We start from the raw sequence: 21806 nt of genomic DNA on the forward strand, positions 1-21806 counted from the left end.
TTGATTGCTTTGAAAGATTGCTGGAAGCCTCCCAATAGCTCAGGACAGCTGAGCTAATAAGAACAACATGGCATTTAATTCTCTCTTAAGAACAACCAATAGCTCAACTCAGTAAACTGAGCTATAATTATTAGGCTAAAACATGCCTAAAATAGCTGTCAAAATTTACTGACTGTGAGGTAAAGCAGATTGTACATTGACAATTATATTTTTATAATGGAATCAAAAATAAATTCCCACAAACACTTTTCCCCGGTGATGTCAGTTGGGTGATGACTCCTCTGTTTGAATATGAAGGTTGCCATTGTGGTTATATTGGAAACTTAATGAGATTACTGCACCCAACATAGCTGATTAAAAAAGAAATGACTGTAACTCCTCTGGAGTTTGCCACTTGTTTGAGAGCCTGGCTAGTCTATCTTTATAGAGGCGAGATTGGATGGGGCTCATATAAATACAGTCTCCAGAACAAAAGCTGCCTCAAAGCCTTAGAATCGATGCAATGGGTTTGGATTTAATTGCCATAGCAACAAGAGTCCATCTCTTCAGAAAGTCACTAGGAAAGATCACAAGACCTGTTGAATAAATAAAAAGCCTGGGATTTTTCCCCCAAAGGAAGGGGAGTAAATGGTTGAGGGCAAGCATAGGAGAGTCAGACAGGGAGTTCTGTAGGGAATGGAAGGTTCAGCCAGAGCTATCTGTAAGACCCAGTTCCGGCTGCAGACACAGGAGCCTTAAGATCTTCCATATGGCCTGAAAGGCCATCATGGAAAGTGTTAGGTGACAGATGAAGACAGAAGGAATGCCTAATACTGTTCACCTTGGGACCTGCTCTAAAGGACTCTGTTCCAGCAGGACCAAGGGAACCATACGGTTGTAGTTAGTATCCAGTTTAATTAGACTTGGCTCCACTCATAATGGCTGAGCGGTTTATGAAAGATCAATAACTTATCTCGGCTATCTCATCACTAGAGTCCACTCTCTATGGTAGCAGGACTCACTGCATCAATAGCACTGAAAACTTTTTAATTTGGTAACTGGGTATTCAATAGTTCTGGCTATGAGAGGTGTGTCAGGAGTTAACTCTTAACACAGGAGGTGTATATTCAGTGGGAGTATTTGGGAGCAAGGATACATACTAATATGTGGGTTTTATAGCAATAGTTTATTATATTTACATCTCATTGGTTTACCCAGCCTCTTTCTTCAATTCCTTATTTACAGTTTCTTTTCCTTTGTCAACTTCAGAAAGCCATTTTGGACTGATGACACCCTCTTTAAAACAAACAAACAAACAAACCAACAACAACTTTCTACTTGTGTGTACATTTGTAGACACCTTATGTTACAAATAGGTTACTCTGAAGTTTCCTGGGGAAAACTAAAGCCAATGCTTAGAGGGCAGGGTCCTCAGTTGGTGTATATCAGCATAGTTTCACTGATTTCAATGGCTTTATGATAAATTTACACCACCCATAAATCAGAATACAGACTGTTTCCTCAGGGGACATACTGCATACTCTTTTAGCTCATATTGGAACTACCCTTTTGGAATTCCCTTGCCCCTTAAGATTACAAGTGACCAATGTCTCCTGCTTGAAGCCTGCTACCCAGAAGATAGTATCAGCAGCCAAAGGGACATGGCTAGACATCTCCTGAGCCTTGATGTGGGAATGGTGAAAGAGGCAGCCAGCCTTGGAATATTTAACAAACCCAATACAGCCTTGTCATATCCTGCAGAGAAAATTTCATCACAATTTGTACTTCATTTTTTTTAATCCATTAGCTGTTTCAGCAATCATGAGGATCTTTCAGATACAGTGAAAAAAATGAGTTGTTTCCTGGTAGTTAATGAACATTTTTCACTGTATCTGTTGGGACAAATTTTGTCAGGTTTATATGAACATATATGAAGCCAAATCATGGGGAAAACTGCAGTCGGAAATTAGGGTTCGACTAGTACAACTTCTTGCTTCACCATTACAAATGAAAGGCTGTGTTATTTTTAATTTTAGAAAGAGACACTAGTTTATAAATGCAATGTGCTTATGTAGGCACCCCCATAAGTCAGCCTTGTAGTCACTTTGCTTCTTGGACTAGCAAGAAAGAGGTGCATGTTGGGGGACATTCTCACACACAGGGAAAGTGATATAGCCACTGAACAACCAGAACATCTCAGGAGCCAGGCAGACAGTGTGTGTGCAGAAACCAAAACCAAAAACATTTTCATGAGTTACTAAGTCTCCAGCTTTGTCACACCTTGGAGTAGCTGGGGGTAATAATCTCCTCAGCTTGTTCAGCAGAGTAAAGAATCAAGGGGAAGAGTGTAGGCAAGTGGTTCTGGCTCAAGCACCAAGCCCAGGATGTAAAAGTTTCATTACTATAATCTGGCTCTGGCATAATTCATGCCATAAAATATGGACAGCTCTATTTCTGTCCCCCCACCCCCACGAAATAAAGATATGAATAGCAAATAAGTTCAGATATAGCTGTATTTTCCCTAACTGCTGATTCATTTGACGAACATACCCTTTGACTGAAGTTTGTCCAAGGGATAAAAAATTAGTAAGAAAAAGAAACTTCTTAAAACTTTACAGCTGTTTTTTGTCATTTCTCGGTCTCCTTTTTTAAAAGAGACTATTTCACAGTAATGATCCAAGACATTGTAACCAGTACATTGTCAGTTCATTGTACAGTAGTACAATTTAATAAATTTAGTCTGTGTGTCTGCAAGTTTTCCATTCATGGTTTAAGAAAACATGAGCCACACTCCAGTTATTCACTACTCATAATTGGCTGTTCATGTATGATTAGTCATCTAAGTCACATGGTATTGTTTTAATCTCTCAGTTGGGTGACTCCCAAACCTACAAAGAGCTTTCAAGTTGGACAAAAAAAACTTATGGCACAAACAATTGTAAAAATATATATTTTTCCTAAAGCTAGTTGAAACATTTCAAAACTCAAATGTTTTCAATAGTGTGAATTATTGTGCAAAAAATTAGTTATATCCTTTTGTCAAAGAATGTGTCCCTTTTTTCATACCAGCTCTAATACTAACATTTTAAATGAACATTTCCAAGAACAAAAATGAACTGACAGGAATGCTTGTAGAAAGGCAATAACAATAGTCATGAATATTATCAAGGCAAATTCATGTTTTACATTTGAATGAATACTTTACTGTAGTATATAGGTTTTTAAACAGATGATGGTTAGGCAGGGATATTTTTATCCTTCATATAATTGGGCTTTGAATGCTGATAAGACTTCATATACCCCAGTCATTTTCAGGTTGAAGAACTAAACACCTGGACATATACATTAATATATATTATACACCCCCCCCACCAATATATAATGCCCAGGTGTTTATTTCTCCAACCTGAAAATTACTGAAATCCAGTGAAATAATACTTCACTCAACCCCAAAGCCCCATTATATGAATGACAAAAAGTCCACACAGTGGCATCAAGTTCCCCTCTATTACGAGATCAGTACAACACAAGAAGTGGGCAGTGCTGACCGGGGAATGAGGTGTAGCAGAGGATGATCTGATTCAGTGGATCTCCATGACAACCTTGCTGGCAGGAGAAATTAAGTGGGCCCTAGTAGAGCCAGTTGGAACATTTTTAATTAAATGTTTTTTCACTGAAATAGGCCGTCTTGAAGCAAAAATGTTTCAGACATGTGTTGGTTTCAACAAAATTTTAGTTGGGAAGGTTTCTGAGCTCCAGATGGATTCTTCAATAGCAGAGAGAGAGAGAGAGAGAGAGAGAGAGAGGGTATGCCAAACTGAAACCCTAATCATTTTGATCCAAAGACAGATGTCACACAATTCCATTTTGAAAAAAAACCTTTTGCATTTCAATGCCTAACAACAACAACTTTAGAACCCTTGAAAGGTGTCAAGGGTCAGAATTGCCACTCTCTGGCCAACTCTACTCCCTACCATGGGAGGAGCCTCAAGAGAGGGTAGATGTCATTACTAACATCAGTCTCTGTGAACCACAATGAGTGAGAGAGGAAATCCCTTGTCTCGGGTTTAATTTATAATTCATCCATACTTGCTTGTTTGAATCTTGTGTTACCTTATTCTGAAATTGCATCTTTTGACTCAATTAGGCAGAGTTCAAAGAAATCACTCTACAGCTCATAGGGAGGTAATCCCACTGTCCTTATGTTGGATAACAGAGCTGGCACTGGGGGAGGAAGGGGAAATTAAGATGTATACTTGCAGTGGGCCAAAACCAGAGGGAAACAGTGAATCACTGGAAGCTTCTATATCACAATTGTAAAAGAAAGAAAAAAAAATCTAAGACCAAGCCTGCAAGTACAACCTGTAATGGACAACAGTTCACATCCCAGAAACAATCTATGCAGTTTGACACATACACACAAACACACCCACCCACCCCACCCAACCCTCTCTCCTTTGAAGATTTGGTACATTTACATGCCTAGTTCTTCTGTATTGTTAGATGGGAATAGACCCCACAGAGTTGCTGGAGTCTGTTCAGGGGACAATTGGCAAAGAGAGAGAATGAATTGCCTCTTTTGCTAAGGAAGTTGATCTCCCCACATTAGATTTAAAGAAATTAGCAACCCCCTGGCAGGAAGTTAATCACTGTGGTTGCCCACATTTGGTCTAAATGCTGTGGAGTATCTTGGTTCATTTTCCAAGTCTCTTTATGTCTTTGCTTAGTTCTGCTAGGCATGTAACCTCAGAGGCAGAAGAGAGATGATACACTGCTATATTTCTCCCTTTAGAGTTAGAGAAAGAAAGTAGATTTTAAAGTGTATTTAGCTGTCAGCGGATGTCCCAGATCATCTGCCTAGAAATCCTCTATACAGCCATGATTATACAGCAGCAACACAAGCTTCGCCCATATTGCCCCATCAGTGTGCTAGAAAGACTACCTGCAGGGACAAGAAGGAAACTAAGTCTCAACACCCATCAGGTAATAAATGATTCTTATACACACACACGCACACACACACCCCTACCTTTCATCAGAAGATCTTAAAATAGTTACACAAATGAATAGGCAGTTTGTCATCTGATTTTACAGATTAGGGAAACTGAGCCCCAGAAGGCGCAGGTCACATGACAAACATGTAGAATAGAACCCAGATCTCCTGACTCCCCCTCTTTTGATTTCACAACAAAGAACATGCTAACTCTAAAACCATGCTCTTATACTTGGCCTCTCTGCTAACATGAATTCCAGTTAGTGCTAGTGATTTTAGAACATGGACACTTCGCTTGTTTCATGAAGGCAAATTAACACATTTTCAGTCATTACTGATCTCAGCTACATTCATATTGGCAATTTTCAGGAGACAGGCCTCAGATCTCATTACTAATCAACCCTGAGTCACCAAGATTATTTTTTTTTTTTGACTGGTTAATTCTAAGTGTAATCCCTACTCTTTCCAATTTGCTTGTTAGTTAGCATCAGGTCACATACTGGGCTACTGTTTCATGTGATGTCAAACCTAATTAGAGAGCTTTAACTGAACTAATAGAAAGGATGCAGCTTTAGGTCTTAATCAATTTGCTGCTCTTACAACCATGTGCTTATTTGCCCCATTGTTGTCTTCACTATAAGATGATAAATGAGGGGCTGACAAAGGAATTAGTTTTTAATTAGGCCCTGTCCACCTTGGATCACCGAAACTATGCTAGTTACATTCCTGGCTCCGCCATTTCAAATTGAACTTTTCAAAACAAAAACAAATCTTCTTGTTCAGACTGTGCCCACCATGGTTTTCACCATTTTCCAAAACAAAGAGGAAAAAAAAGTCCCTGATTAAAGAGTGTATTATCAATCAAATCAAGCCATGGTTGTAACTATCATGTTTTGGTACTCCAGTGGAAAAGTGCTTTTGTAACAAAACAAAATAGAGTAGATTAAAATGATACTAAATGCTATCCCACCACAGAGCTCTAATACATTAGAACATGGGCCAAAATGCTACAAAGAAATCACATGGATGGATTTCCGTGCCTGGGTTGAGGTCCGCATGGATCTCATAAGACCAGGGCCAGGGTCTGTAACTGTGTGAAGTGTGGGTGCATATTGTACTTCAATTGTGGGTGTAATTGTGTTCATAAGTATTTGTGTACACAAATCTACACAAAAACAAAATCTGAGCATGAAATGCTGGCCCACTGAAGTCAGTGGGAGTTTTACTATTGACTTCAACAGGGCCAAAATGTCACCTTTAAACTCCAGCTTTTCAAATTGACACTCAGTGATGTACTGAAACCTTGGGGCTAAATTCTGCTCTTAGATTGCCAGTCTGAATCCCTGTACTATGCCTCCACTGCAGTGTAAATCTGGAGCAACTCCACTGACTTGAGATGGGAAAAATTTTGGCCCTCTACACTGAGGTGACTCAAAATGTCCGTTGTGCAATAGGTGGTCATTGTATGGATATATGATTTCACTACTGGTGCCCTTAAGATTTCCGTTTGAGTGACAACAGATCAAAAATTCCTAAAGATTGTCATAAGATATTTAATGGTGTTTGTTAGAGAAGATGCTGTTGGTATTTTTCATAGATTCAAAGAGTTTAAGGCCACTACAGACCATTAGGTCATCTGTCTGACTTCCTATATGTCACAGCCATTTCACCTACTTACTCTTGTAACAAGACGAATAACTTGTGCTTGTCTAAAGCATAATTTTCAGGAAGGCATCCAATCTTGATCTGTATTGTATAGTTCTCTGAAAACATCCACTCAATGTGCAGCAGCAGTCAAAAACAGCAAACAGAATGTTGGGAATTATTAAGAAAGGGATAGATAATAGGACAGAAAATATCATGTTGCCTCTATATAAATTCATGGTATGCCCACATCTTCAATACTGCGTGCAGATGTGGTTGCCCCATCTCAAAAAAGATATATTGGAATTGGAAAAGGTACAGAGAAGGGCAACAAAAATGATTAGGGGTATGGAACAGCTGCCATATGAGGAGAGATTAATAAGGCTGGGACTTTTCAGCTTGGAAAAAGAGATGACTAAGGGGGGGATACGATAGAGATCTATAAAATCATGACTGGTGTGGAGAAAGTAAACAAGGAAGTGTTATTTACTCCTTCTCATAACACAAGAACTAGAGGTCACCAAATGAAATTAATAGGCAGCAGATTTAAAAAAAAAACAAAAGGAAGTACTTTTTCCACACAATGCTCAGTCAACCTGTGGAACTACTTGCCAGAGGATGTTGTGAAGGCCAAGACTATAATAGGGTTCAAAAAAGAACTAGATAAGTTCATGAAGGATTGGTCCATCAATGGCTATTAACCAGGATGGTCAGGGATAGTGTCCCTAGCCTCTGTTTGCCAGAAGCTGGGAATGGGCGACAAGGGACAGATCACTTGATGATTACCTATTCTGTTCATTCCCTCTGGGGCACCTGGCATTGGCCACTGTCAGAAGACAGGATACTGGGTTAGATGGAACTTTGGTCTGACTCAGTATGGCAGTTCTTATGAAGATATTTTCTACTCATGAAAATATTTACACAGTAAAAAAAGAAAAGGAGTACTTGTGGCACCTTAGAGACTAACAAATTTATTTAGTTTATTTATTTAGTGAGCTACAGCTCACTTCATCGCTTGAATAAAGGCTGGGAGTGGATGTGTCATTACACAAAGTAAAACTAATTTCCCCATGTTTATTCCCCCCTCCCTCCCCCACACACACTGTTCCTCACACGTTCTTGTCAACTGCTGGAAATGGCCCACCTTGATTATCATTACAAAAGATTTTTTTTTCTCTCCTGCTGGTAATAGTTTACCTTACCTGATCACTCTCGTTACAGTGTGTATGGTAACACTCATTGTCTCATGTTCTCTGTGTATATAAAATCTCCCCACTGTATTTTCCACTGCATGCATCCGATGAAGTGAGCTGTAGCTCACGAAAGCTTATGCTCAAATAAATTGGTTAGTCTCTAAGGTGCCACAAGTACTCCTTTTCTTTTTGCAGATACAGACTAACACGGCTGCTACTCTGAAACCTATTTCTACAGTGCAATTCAGTCACCTAAATCTTTTATTCTTGATAAAACAAGCAGTCTGAGCTCTTTACATCTCTCACTGGAAGACACTATTCCAGCTCTCAAGTATTGTTTGTGGCTCTTGTCTCTTCCCTCTCTTCTTCAGTTTTCCCAATATCCTCTTTAAGCTGTTGATATCGGAACTGGATGCAGTATTCCAGTACAACATTCCAAGCCTGAGGTTAAGTCAGCATTGGTCTCACTAATGTCATATACAGAGGTTTAAAAACAAAAAAAACAAAAAAAGCACTTCCTCCTTCTATTCATTACTCCCTGTTTATACATCCTAGGATTGCATTAGCCCTTTTTGCCATAGCATCAGACTGGGAGCACATGTTGAGTTGCTTTTCCACTATGACTCCTAATTCCTTTCCAGGATATAGTCTCTTATTCTATAGATATGGCCTTTATTACAGGTTCCTAGATGTGTAACTTCATATTTGGCTATATTAAAATATATTTTAGTTGAACAGGCCCAGTTTACCATGCAATCCAAATTGTTCTTTTTGAATGCTCTGTTTTCATCATTATTTACCATTCTACCAATCTTTGTGTCATTTATACATTTTTTCAGCAGTGATTTTTTAAACTTACTTCCAGATCACTGATGAAAAAGTTGCTTTGCCTGGCGCCTAATCTTCACTGTGGGCAGACCACACATTATTTCTCAAATTTAAGTAGACAACTGCAATTGTTCGAGAAGTTGTGCTTAAATCTTGCTTGTGGTTGTACTTGGTTGTTGGAACCAGTTTTCATAATCATTTCCATAGCACACTGCACTAGCAGATTTGAAGCCTATCAGAACCAAATAACCCCCTCCCCCCCAAAAAAGTGGGGGGGGAATGCACCAGCAGCCTGCAGCGGAACCCAGTTTGTGTTTCGATTCTTTATAGATTCTTCCTCTATAAAGTCAATTAGGGTGTCTACACTGCAATAAAACACTCATGGCTGTCCCATGTCAGTTGACCCAGGCTGACTGGGCTATAAAATTGTAGTGTAGGCGTTTGGGCTCAGACTGGAGCCTGTTCTATGGGAGCCCGGGGGGTGGGGAGGGGATGTCCCAGAGCCCATGCCCGAACTTCTATACTGCAGTTTTACTGTCCTGCAGCCGGAGCCCCATGAGCCTGAGTCAACTGACCCAGGCTAGCCATGGTGTTTTACTGCAGCATAGACATGCCCTTAAAGACTAACATTGGCCCCAGCATGTGAGACTTCATTAGTAAGGAGATGAGCAGAATTGCTTTCTCAAGGGGAGGGAAAGCTCAAGGCCCGTGTCAGTTAGAAAAGTATTTCATTTTGAAACTGTTATGGCCAATTGCTTCCAGATGTAATGTTAGCCAATTGCAGCACACATTAATATGGGCTGGAGAAAGAAAGACTGATGGTAAATCAAAATACTGTTCTCTCAAACAAGTTCAGGGATTTTATCCAGTGTTTATGTTCATTAGTTATAACAGACAAGTGGCCTACTAGGAAACTCTCAAAAAGAGCACACCACTTACAGCAAAAGTTGAATGCACTGAGTAACCATTGTGTGAGACAGTTGCCAACCACCCTCTCTAAATCTGCATGTTTGGAGGGATGAGGGGTGAGGGGGGGGAAGTATTCTGATAGTGCCTGGCATATTTATGTTGTATTGAAGCGTCCCAAACGTCAAGTCACTGATTCATAAAAATTAGGGATGGAAAAGACCTGTCTCCTGCCAATTCAGTATTGGCAGAACATTCCTGAGTTACTTACTAGCGTTGACCAGACGACAAGTCCCGTTCACAGCAGCTTTCTAGTTTTCAGTATTTGATTTTGTTCTGTATTAGAGTGAAAACAAAACCTTTAGAAAGGTTGTGTGAAAATGGTGTATACCTGTCACACGATGGCCAGGTGGCTAGGGCACTGGCCCGGGGGTTGGGAGACAAAGGTTAAAGTCCCTGCTCTGCCTAATTCAGAGCAGAGTTTAAGCATTCCCTATCACTCCAAATTAGACAGAGCCAAGATTTGAACCTGCATCTCCCACATCCCAGGCCGGTGCCCATATCACCTAGTTATAAAGTCAGAATGTCTATCTCTCTCAACTCAAAAACCTTCCTGAGAGTTCTGTGTTTCAAAGTTCCAAAGTGTTTCAGCTTCTTTTAGACAGCCTATTTTGGTAATAACATTCCAGTTGGCTCTATAATTTACAGAATATGTTGAGAGGTTAGTTCACCCACCACTGAAGTGCAACAGTCTCTGAACTGAAGGGCAGCAGATTTTTGCATTAGTACTTCTACAGAGTTTCTTAGGAAGGGGAAGGAAGATATACCGCGGGCTTGTCTACAAGAGAACTTAACTGGCATCACTAAAGTGAAATAAGCCATTCCTGTAAAACTCCCCTGTGTGGACACTATTCTGGAATAAGAGAGTGATTTTATTCTAAATGAAATCACTTTTATTCCAGAATAGAGCGTCCACACAAGTCAGTTATACCAGAATAGCTATAGTGGAATAGCTTATTCCACAATAGCTATGCCAGTCAATTTCCCCATGCAGACAAGACCTAAATATCTTATTTTATAGTCTCACTTCAACTCTCCATCATCATTTCATGAGATTGCTTAATGAAGTAGAGAATCTAATCTAGAGAAAAGTATATATATGTGAATACACTGCCAAATAGCAGCGTCTATCATCTGTATTTTAAAATAAGCGTAGTATCTAAAAATATCAAAGCATAGCTCAGATGTACAGTATGAACCCAACAGATAAACAGGCTCATTACAGAGCTATCTCTGCCTCCCCCTCCCCTCAAATTTAAGAGATATCATGGTTGCTTGGTTAAACACAAAAAACTTAAATTGGTGGGAATTTTGCATCAATTAATATGAAAAACTTTTACGTTATTGCTGCGTACGTATATTTTTTTCACAAGAGCCGGTAAAAGTCCTGAAGTGCTGAAATTCAGGCATTGGGCAGGTAATGTTTTCCATGCAAACCAGTTCTCAGTTTCAGAAACTTTCATTGCTCCAGGACCATAAAAATCTCACTCTTCCTAGCCATCTTTAGCTCCCAAACTTCATTGGCCATTCTCCTCTACCTCCTGCAGACATCAGACAATCATAATAATAATATCACTAAGCTCTTGTATAGTGCTTTTCACCAGTATCTCAATATGCTGTTAGGAAGGAGGTCAGTATCATTGCCCTCATTTCACATATGAGGAAACTGTGGAATAAAGAAAGCGACTTGCCCAAAGTAGGGCTGCCAATTTTGGTTGGAGGTATTCCTGGAGGTTTCATCACATGACACAATCTTTAATTAAATATTAATCTTTAATTCCTGGAGACTGCAGGACAATCCTGGAGGGTTGTAACACTTGGGCTAGGGTTACCAGTAGGCCAGAGGCAGAGCCACAAGGTATTCTGAGTCCCAGTAGAGTATCCTATCCACTAGGCAGTACTGAAGAAGAGCAACTCTGCTTCTGTGTGTGGTAGCTGAACTCTCTTCTTGCAGACCCCTCCTAAAGTCTGCAAGACCTTATCTTAGAAAGTGTGATGCGTAGCCCATGGCCACCTTCAGTTCATTTCTCAGGACACAGCTAAAGTAGCAAGTACACATATACAGTACAGCCTTCCTTAGCCTCACATTCAGCAAGTCAGTTTAATATGTTCTGGACACATTCAGAAGTAAGTTTTCAGAGATTCATAACTTGGTCACATCCAAAGCAATTTTTACAAGGCCACTCAAAGGCAATTCTCCTCAGTGAGGGCTATTTCTCGTCTACATTTTTTACTTTTTGCCTCTGCCCATTTTTGCTAAAAATATGTTCAACAACAGTTGTAAGAATTTTATTTTTAAATAATGGAAGTTGTATCCTCCCCACCCCCCCATGGTCAATTTGCTTTTCAGTTCAACTTTTAAAATAAAATTTCACTCAGGCACAAACTCATCTTGGAAAATCTTCCCAACCTAGAAAACTTTTCTAAACGCATAGGCAACTGAAAACAGGAGGTTGGAATGGAAACAGTTTTAGCTATGGCCGTTGCTACCACCATGAGTACAATGCAGCTTCATCAAGATGCATGAAGAAACATGCACTTGACTCCAATGGCACGTTCTGCAGTCACCTAGTGGGTTAACAATAACTGCTTACAAAAAAGACTTGAGTAATTGGGCTCCAGGGCTACATCAGGCCTTGGGACATAAATCAAGAGGCAGGCAAAATGGATGATTTCAGAAGACTATGACATTGCAAACAAAGCTTCCAGAGGCTGTTTGTGAAATATAGGTTTTGCTTCTGTATCATCTCTCCCTGACCCCACAAAATTGATTTTAAATGAAACAAGAGAGTACATAGCACAGAGTCACCAGGGAATTCACTTAGGCAGGTTTATATTTTTCCACATCTCGCACACCTGGTTATTTGGGAGCATGCAAATGGTTTCAAACTTCTTTCTTTGATTTCCAACTCCTAACTTCCTTTGGTACAATTATTAGGAGGTTGCTAAAAGGATGAATTTTGACAGTCTCAGCTGTTTGTCTTTATATTAAAAGAATACTGTTTGCAACAAAACAGAAACCTTCCTTGTTTTGTAAGTTATGAATGCAAAATGAGGATGTGGGTGCTGTGCCATTGGAATAGAAAGAACAAGATGTTCTTTCATTTCAAAACCCAGAAGAAAGTTTCCATTGTAGATTAGGCAGTAGGTCCATGTGCAAACAAGTAACATTTTCTATGCAATTACAGAACCCACATCACTCAGACAAGCAATAAAACAATATTTGACTGAAATTCCATTTGACTGTCCTGTAAATGTACTGTATATCCTTCCCAGACATTGCAGAACATGAAGAACTGTATGCCCATGGGAAGCTGTTCCTCTCATAAGCCAGCTTTCTGTGCCTGTGCACTTCAGTCATATAGTCCATATACCTTTGTGTGAACAAACACACTAAGATATAAGTCATCATAGAGATCTGAGGCCACAAATTTCATTGCATCATCATGAAGAGCGAGAAATACACTGTTTGTCATGCCTCAGGAGGATTCAGGTGACAGTAACATTTACACAAGAGCAAAGAATGCTTCAAGAGATTCATAGCACAGCTGGGATTCTGCCAGGTGCAAGGAAACAAAAGGCAACAACAGAAGAACCAATAACTTAAGATAAACTAATACAAAGCAAGGAGAAAGAAAGATTGGCCAGTAGGTTCCACAAAGAGACTGGAACAATCTAGATTGTAAAGGGCTGTTAGGTCCCCACTGATCATACTCTTTGTATGTGTAGTGGTGATAACATTATAAAGGGTCAGGATATAGCACAGAGCCAAAGAAAATTCTTCTATCCAGAACTGGGCTGGGGTAAAAATGGCAGGGCTGATGAAGCCTTAACCCAGGGCTCCAGCCTTCTCCAATATTTAACAATATATTATTTCACTCAGCAAGAGCATCTTATATTTTCTCATTTAGCAGGTCTTAAAGTCGGTCATCTCACACCCAGTTGTTACTTAAATCCAGTTCAGTTCTCTTACTTGGTTTTGGTTGTCTTGGCCTGTAGAAAAACAAACCCCAAATTCTCTTTCTGTCTGGAAGTCTCCCCACCATTTGAGAGATGACATATATAGGGCCCAATTCTCCTCTCACCACCAATGGAGTAACTCAATTGAAAATAGATATAATTAAGAGGAGAATCAGACCCACAGCACTCAAGTAAAAACAAATGGATTATTTTATTAGCAAAAAGGAGGCTACAAATTCTTGCAGAGCAAAGACCTACAGGTTTAACTAGTCAGAGATTCGTATCAGTTCTCTCAGGAGTTATACCTTTTACTTTTATTACATTCCACAAACCACTCGCTTCATACTTAATGTAATTACAATACTGTATTGCCCTTTTTATGTTTTTTTATATTTTTAAACTTTTCCCAATGTAAAAATACCTTTTAAAATAAAGCATAGCAGTAATAATAAATGACCTAAAGGTAGAAGAGAGCTAGAATGGGAATCATGTAACAAGGGAAACTCTCCTGTTTAATATACATTAATTTATTTTCAACAGAATTGCATTTCACCACCACCACCTCTGCAAATCCTGAGATTTCCCTTACATTACACCTGCAGATGTAGTTTCAGGAAACAGTCTTAATATAGATTCAGAATCAATACTTCACACTTTCCTACCAACATTTCCTCTATACTTAGGGTGGTCCCTTTGCCAAATGAATAAAATCACAGAGTTCAGATTAAATTTCACTATATCCAATCAGCACTAACCAAAGTGGATTCTCAATATAGTGTGTTTATGTAGAAACTGAGAAACCTTGGCATCTCACTGAAACAGAGTGGCATGACACATGACACCTCATGCTCAAGTCTAAGGCACCACTATTGCTGATTCACATGTATCACAGTTCATCTTTCCTCACCCAGTGCACAGTTGCTACTGTCACCTCCAGCTCTTGCTAAACAAACATGCTGGCATTTGCTTCTGCTTCTTGTCACTGGAGTCAGTCATGCCATCATAGCCATCTTTGCTACCCCTTACTTTTCCCCCCCAGCATCTGAACCCCAGGCCCAAATTCAGTAGTCAGCCAGGGGTGTCCCTAGTAAACTAGATCACTGTAGAACCTTTGCAGACAAAACAGTCCATGCCTCACTACTGCTCTACCTGATCTCCAGCTTAACTATGATGAGTCTCTGTTCCTGGCTTGACCCTGAATTGTGTGGAAGAGAGTCCCTTAATAATACTTTAAAATCTTCCATTCAAGAACTGGAAAGCATATCACCAGCATTTCTGAATAAAGACTCACAACATTCCTTGGAAGTAGGTCTGTATTAATATAATTTACAACTCAGGGGAAAACAGACACAGAGCTGCTAAATGCTTTCCCGGGGCACACCGCAGCATTTAGCTATAACCACACCCCTTCCAAGCACTGCTCAATCATGGCTTTAGATTTTCCACTTCTTATGTAGGAATCATCCCCTTTCACTGGTACCTGAAACTTTGAGATAGAGTATGTCCCATCTGGTGAGCATCTCTAGGTCACTTTCCCTCTGAGTATTGCTCCTTTATTTAAGAATGCTTTCTGGGGTAAACTCTCATGCAAACCATCTCTTGAGTCCTCAGAGATACTCGCCTTGGGCTACTATCTGAGTAATCCCCTCCTTTCCAAATTCAGCCTGACTTCTTCTGTCTTTCTTAAAAGGGCCCACACCGAAAGCAGCACCTGCTCTATGAACATAGGCCACTATTTTCAAAAGTCACTACTGGTTTGGGGTACCACTCTTAGAGAGGGAAAGAAAGAGCATTTGGTGTTTTCTGAAAATCAATGCCAGTCAAGGCATCCCAAGTAGGCCACCACAATCACTAGACTGGTTGCTTTTGGAAACCTTGGCAGCAGCACTTTCAGGACACTGGGATCCCTCTCATTTCAGAAATGGTGCAATTGCAAAGACAGCTGAAATCAATGTACCAGAATGAGAAATGAGTGACTGGTTTTGGGGAAGAAAATAAACCCCAGAGGAACAATTAGCTGGTTTTCGTCCTCCCTACCCCCAATGAACAGTTCTATGAATGGTAATTGTGCCTTAGGTAAGGGCACAAGAACCAAGAACTCTTATACAAGCTCAGAACTTATGATCATTCATCAGTTTAACCTTCAGTGTCTTAGTGATGCAATTAGAACTAGGCTTTGGCATTCTTAAAAAAAAAATCCAAAGAAACTTCTGATCATGCTGAGCTTTAGAACTTTTAAGAGAATCCAATAGCTCATTATCCCACTATTCATAACACTGCAAATAATGACATCCTGAGGGACTAGAGATGACAGAGTCTTATACTATCATCTAACCAGCACACCTTCAGCAGGTCAAGATGCTGTTAAACTCATCATCTTGATTGCATTTAAGAAAGTACAGAAAATTGCAGTGCATGTTACACACTTCACTTAGCTTTTAGAAAACTACTGATAAATTCCACATGATTAGCTATTGGTGAACTGTGAGCAAAAGTATCCTCAATAAGACAAAGCATTTAAAACAAAACTCTGATAACACAGAAACATGTAGAAGGAAATGTAGTTCTAGTTAACTCTAAGATGACAAAATTAGCAGACTTACCAAGAACTATCCAAAAAAGCTTTTAAAGTTCCAGGATTTGAAACTCCTGCCCACATTTATTGGGCTAAGGAGTGGTGACAGAATTCCCAGGAGGTGTGTGTCAAACCACAGAAGATCATATCCTTGTAAGAGATTATATCAAACAAACTGTAGAAGTGTGTTACTATTTCCATTTGCTAAGCTCAGTCCTTTCAACTGTTCTGGGATCAACAAGAGCCTCACAAACATCTTGTGTGCTTCCATTCAGGCACATCTAGTTACCTAGTTAGTATTTCATTATCCACACACCTGCACTGCAATTCAGCTTTCAACCAGCCGCTTTACAATGAGTGTCATGAAAATGGCTTGAAAATATTAGAGCACTGCCATTGCTATTTACTAGGACAGAATTTGCTGCAGGAATCTAAGATTCATCCTTGATAATTCCATCTACTTCTGCTTTATTATTTTTGTGTTTCTGTGCAGATCTACTCACACTAGTATTATATGCAAACACTCATAATAAGTGCCTTAATTTTCAAAGGGATTACAGCCAAAATGCTTGGAAATTTTATAGTAGAGGTAATTTTCCCTATATCCCACTTCCCAAATGGGAAAAGGCACACCATCAGTATCCACGTGCAACAGCATTACTCAAAAGAAGCAGCAGAACCACTTTTAATCCTTGTAGTTGAAGGAGGAAACATCCAGGGCAAAACCCTGTTTGTGTGGCTAAGAGGATGTGCAAGCCCCAGGGATTTACATAAACAGGCTCTGCAGGAGGCTGACTGATCCCAAGGACAATGTGAAAAGGGAAATGTTGGTGACCCGACTTGCTCAGTGAAGGTAAGTTGTGGAGCTAGTTTGGGCAGAAAGACTTTTTGCTCCTTGCCTCACTCCCCCTAAATCAGCCATCTGTGGACTCCCACTCTACTCTCTTTCCTTTTGGGCCACAGAACTTCAGTAACTCACATGGAGTTACCACTACAGGTGGGTGAATGTTTTTAAATGGTGAAGAACTATGAATTGCTACTGTGAATGACCACGGATAGTCATTGGGCCACAGCCATTCAGGGAGAATGACTATAGCCTGGTGGTTAGGCCATTCACCTAGGCTGTAGGAAATGCAAATTCACATCTCTGCTCCAGTGACTATTTGTAAAGTGAAACAGCTTCAATATAACAGATTAAGGAAGTTCCATAGCAGAATATCCCATAGTGCACTATAGGAGACCCACATTCAAATCCCTACTCCACATTCAGCAGAGAGGGGAACTGAACTTGGGTCTCCCACATCCTTGGTTACTACCTTAACCACTGGGCTAAAATTATAATGAGGGCATAATGCTCTCCTCCCTGGTCATTTTGTGAATCCAGCCTTCATTTGCACATTTCATTTATTGCAACTTTTTCATTTGCCAAAAATTGGGCGTCAGGTCAACCCATACTGAAATTTTTGTTTGGAGTTTTAGGAATTGCCAGCAAACTGAAAAAATCCATGATTCATGCAGCTCTAGTTACCACAAGTATGGCAGGAGAGGGAAGAGAGGAACTGGATTCCTTTTCTTTTTTTAAAAAAGGTTTTTGTTGGCTGGTAGAGGAGATGTTGGGGGTTTGGCATCAACAGAAGTAATCTAGGCTTCAGAGTAGCAGCCGTGTTAGTCTGTATCCACAAAAAGAAAAGGAGTACTTGTGGCACCTTAGAGACTAACCAATTTATTTGAGCATAAGCTTTTGTGAGCTACAGCTCACTTCATTGGATGCACAAGAGGGGGCTATTTCACTCCAGTGGATGCTTGCCTACACCCTTGCTGACAGCTGTGTTTCAAAGACAGCTTTAATCCAAAGACCCTGTTTTGGGCAGTATGTCCTGTTCAGTCTCCCTGACTGACTGAGAACTGGGCAGGGTAGACAAACTGCTTATCTCCACTGCTATCCTCCAGCATCCAGCTGAGGCAAAGTTTGTGACTGTTCGGGGGCAAAGCTTGGGGCTGGATAACTCAGTAGATGCTGTCCCAAGATTTGTAAGAGTTCCCTCACTATTTTGTCTGCCTGGGCTACATAATTCTCACTGTCTCCACAGGCACAACCTACAAAGGTCCAGGATTTGACCCACAGTCAAGTCAGTCTGATGCTCATTACAATTTACACACACAAAGACCTGGGTATGAATTAGGGAATACATTTTCTTACAAAATGTATTACAAATTTTAGCCCTTATTTTCAATTATTTCACTAATATTTTTCTTTTTCCCTGCGTGATATTACTGCTCTTATGGAAAACATGAGAGCCAGCCCATGGTTTCTCTAGGTTTTCATAAATGGTAACCAAAGATTGAGCAAATAAATGTAATTACAGGTTAATTTCATACCATTTTTCTAAAGTAACTTTTCAGCTGTATACATGTGATATATATATACTATATACAAGCCAGGTTATGAAAGGGTTGTCCATTGACACAATCAATTATAGTTCACTTGGTGCATCTCCTGTTTTAGAGCACTCATAGGCAGGTACAGAGTATCAGAGAATCCATCATAGTTACTCCCTTATTAGACCTATCAGCTACCTTTGACATGATGGACGTCTGCAGTCTCTGGCATGTGGAAAGGAAAGTCCTGTAGGGTATTTCTACTCTGCAGCTGGGATGTGTGATTCCCAGCGTGGTAGATAAACTCACACTAGCTCAGCTCAAGCTAGCTAACCTAAAAATAGCAGTGTGGCTGTTGTGGCACCGGTGTGGCTCAGACTAACCACCCAGGTTCAGGCCCATGGGGTCAGTATGGGCTTGACAGGGGTGGCTAGCATGATGGGGCCACAACATCCACTCATTTTTAGGGTGCTTAGCTTGAGCTTAGCTAGCATGAGTCTGTCTATCCACATTGGGAATCACACATCCCAACTGCAATGTCCCCATCAGTGGCTTAAGCTTAGAGCCACAAAGGGACTTAGGTTTTGCAATGCTCAGCATCACTGCACCTAACTTTTATATACCTCAAGAAACATTTGAGCAACACTGAGATCCACAAAGCCTTAGTTAGGCACCTAGGCTCCCAATACAATAAATGAGAAGATATGGGCACCTTAGAATGGGATCCATAAAAAGTAGCAAGCTAGGTGGAAAGCTACCTAAGCTAGCCACTGGGAAATGCCAATGAGAGGAGTGTGTTTTAAACCCGGCCCCTTTATGGATTGAAGCATTTAAATCCAGGCTGCAGGAAGGCAGACAACTTAGGTACCTAAATAATTTCTTATGAGAATGAGTTGAGTACCTGCTTCACTCCGCATAAAATGACTGGAAAAGGATGAGGTGGCAGCATTCGCTTTATAACTTTTAGCCCACTGGTTACAGTATTCATCCGGATTCAATTTTTCCCTATACCTGAGGGGGAAAAATAATTTGAACATAGGTTTCCCACACCTCTCAAGAGGGCTATCTAAAATGGGTCTTCCTCAATCTCTCCTGTTGAAGATGTTCCAAATTTGGAAAAATAATTAAAGTCATTGGAGATGGGGGATCCTGGTCTCCCACTCCCAAGGCAGGTCCCTAACCACCAGGCTATAAAAATCGTTCTCATTCTTGCTGTAGCTCAGTGACTAGTTAAGTATTTATACACACTTTAACAGTATCAACAGGAGAGCCTGAGGGAGACCTGCTCCAGATTATCCCATATCTTAGTAGTTAGCGCATGCACCTGTGATGTGTGGGAGACCTCTGTTCAAATCCTTTCTCCCCCCACCTCACATAGAGGGGGGAATTGAACCCATGTCTCCCACAGCCAGCTGAGTGCTCTAACAATTGGGCTAAAATTTATAAGGTCGGTGGCAGCACCACCACCACATTTGGAATGGCCCCAATCTGGTCTCATGCTTACTAGATCAGGCCCCAAAGGTGAGTTAGGTGGAGTCATGGATCACCCTGGGAAATAGGTGTCCCGATGACTACCATGAGGCAGCAGTGCTTATGCCCTGAGACAGAAACTTAGGTTCCTAGGGAACTTACTCTGAAAATGTAGACACCAAGTTTAGGCACCTACAGGTTTAGGTAGCAGCTGAGCAGGGTTTCTGTGACTTGCCATGGCATCTAAACCTGGTGTTTAGGTGCCTAAGTACTTTTATGAATCCGAGCCCTCATCCCTTTCTTTGTGAAGGTTCCTTGAATTAGAAATTCACTTGCCTTAGTTTGAAACAGCTCAAGTTGATTGACATTCTGAGTATGCCACAAAGCCCATTTTTTTGAATTTGTATTTGGAGAGGGATGAAATGGCCAGTTTCTACTTATTGGTAAAGGTGAATTATTTTCTTGTTTGTTTAAACCAAAATAAGTAAATAACTATGGCTGAAAGTCTGGTTCAGTTAATAACACTGAGTTTTCTAATCCAGTACTACAATTGACTAACACGTTTCCTCCAACTTTCCATATCAGCTTTGGTGACTACACTCTCTTTTTCATGAGGTAATTTGACTTCTGCTTCCATTGAATTACATTACAAATGCTTCATATATAAAAAGCAGGTTCCCAAGGACAGCCTTCTAGAGAAGGATCATCACTTTGTAGTATGCAGAAAGACTGATGTAAGTATCAACTATGGGTGAATACTGAGTGGTACTTTGACCCTTAATGACATTGGCCTATTTCCCTCAGGAAGATTAATGGCCTGATTCTGCCACTGTTATGTTGAGTAGTGCTTTGTTCTGTGAGTAGTTTCATTTATTTCAGTCGGACTACTCATGGAGTAAGGTGCTACTTAGTGTGAGTAAGGGTGGCAGAATGTAGCTTTAAATTATGAAAATAGGCCTACAGAATGGCATGAAGAAAATCAAGTTTGCTCATCAAACAATATGAGCAAGGGGCCTAATCTTCATCCCTCTGAAATCAATAGAAGCTGTGTCATTGACTTCAAGGGGGAAAAATAGCTGGAGTGAGAGAAAATAAATCTTGTCCCTGTCAACCAGTTTCTTGTTTACTGTCACTCTTGGCAATTGTACATGTAATAAGGAGGGACCCACTACTGCCAGGAATTCTGTAACCTACATGACGGCTGAACTTTTAAATTCCTGCACTTCATTTATGAGATATCTGCCAGGAGAGGTGTCAAGTTTCAGAAATCCTCCAGCAGTCAATGACTCCCTCAGATGAATTCTTGTACAACATATTGGAAGCAGTGGGTGTTGAACCACTGAAACAGAATTTCACTGTTGTATCTCTATTTTAAAAAAAAATTAAGTATTGTTCATATAAGTAACATTGACACTACCACAGCAGAATAAGTTCTAGCTTTTGGATTTTTTTCATCTCCTTTCTGAAGAATCTTCCAAAATGATCGAATGAAATAGGGATCCACATACATGCATACACTCTCTCTCCCTAAAATAAAAGGGTGCAAGCCCATATTGTTACTGCTATAAAACCATTAAACCATCATTGTCTACTCTGATCCCAGGTAGTAACTCTCCAGCAGTTCCCAGGCCAGATTCTCAAGTGGTATAAGATTCTCAACATAGCTCCATCAATTTCAATGGACTTAAATGGACCCGACCCTTTAGTCTGACAGAAGCAGAAAGATAATGTACTGCTTCTCCGATTAATCATCACATTGGATCAGTTTCCTCTCTTACTTACACTACTATAACTCTAGTGAGCTCTTTGTGGTTTCACG

General features: G+C 40.3%; 1 long non-coding RNA gene across 1 annotated transcript in view; it reads right to left on the reverse strand.

Annotated features, from left to right (window-relative positions):
• LOC122465552 overlaps nucleotides 1-16384 on the reverse strand; it is a 51532-nt gene extending 35148 nt beyond the window's left edge. The window contains exon 1 of the long non-coding RNA XR_006290480.1: nucleotides 16167-16384. This is a non-coding gene — a long non-coding RNA (uncharacterized LOC122465552). The remainder of the gene's footprint in view (nucleotides 1-16166) is intronic.
• Nucleotides 16385-21806: the final 5422 nt, after the last annotated feature.

Source organism: Chelonia mydas, chromosome 4, assembly GCF_015237465.2.
Source record: "Chelonia mydas isolate rCheMyd1 chromosome 4, rCheMyd1.pri.v2, whole genome shotgun sequence".
NCBI classification, from domain to species: domain Eukaryota; kingdom Metazoa; phylum Chordata; order Testudines; family Cheloniidae; genus Chelonia; species Chelonia mydas.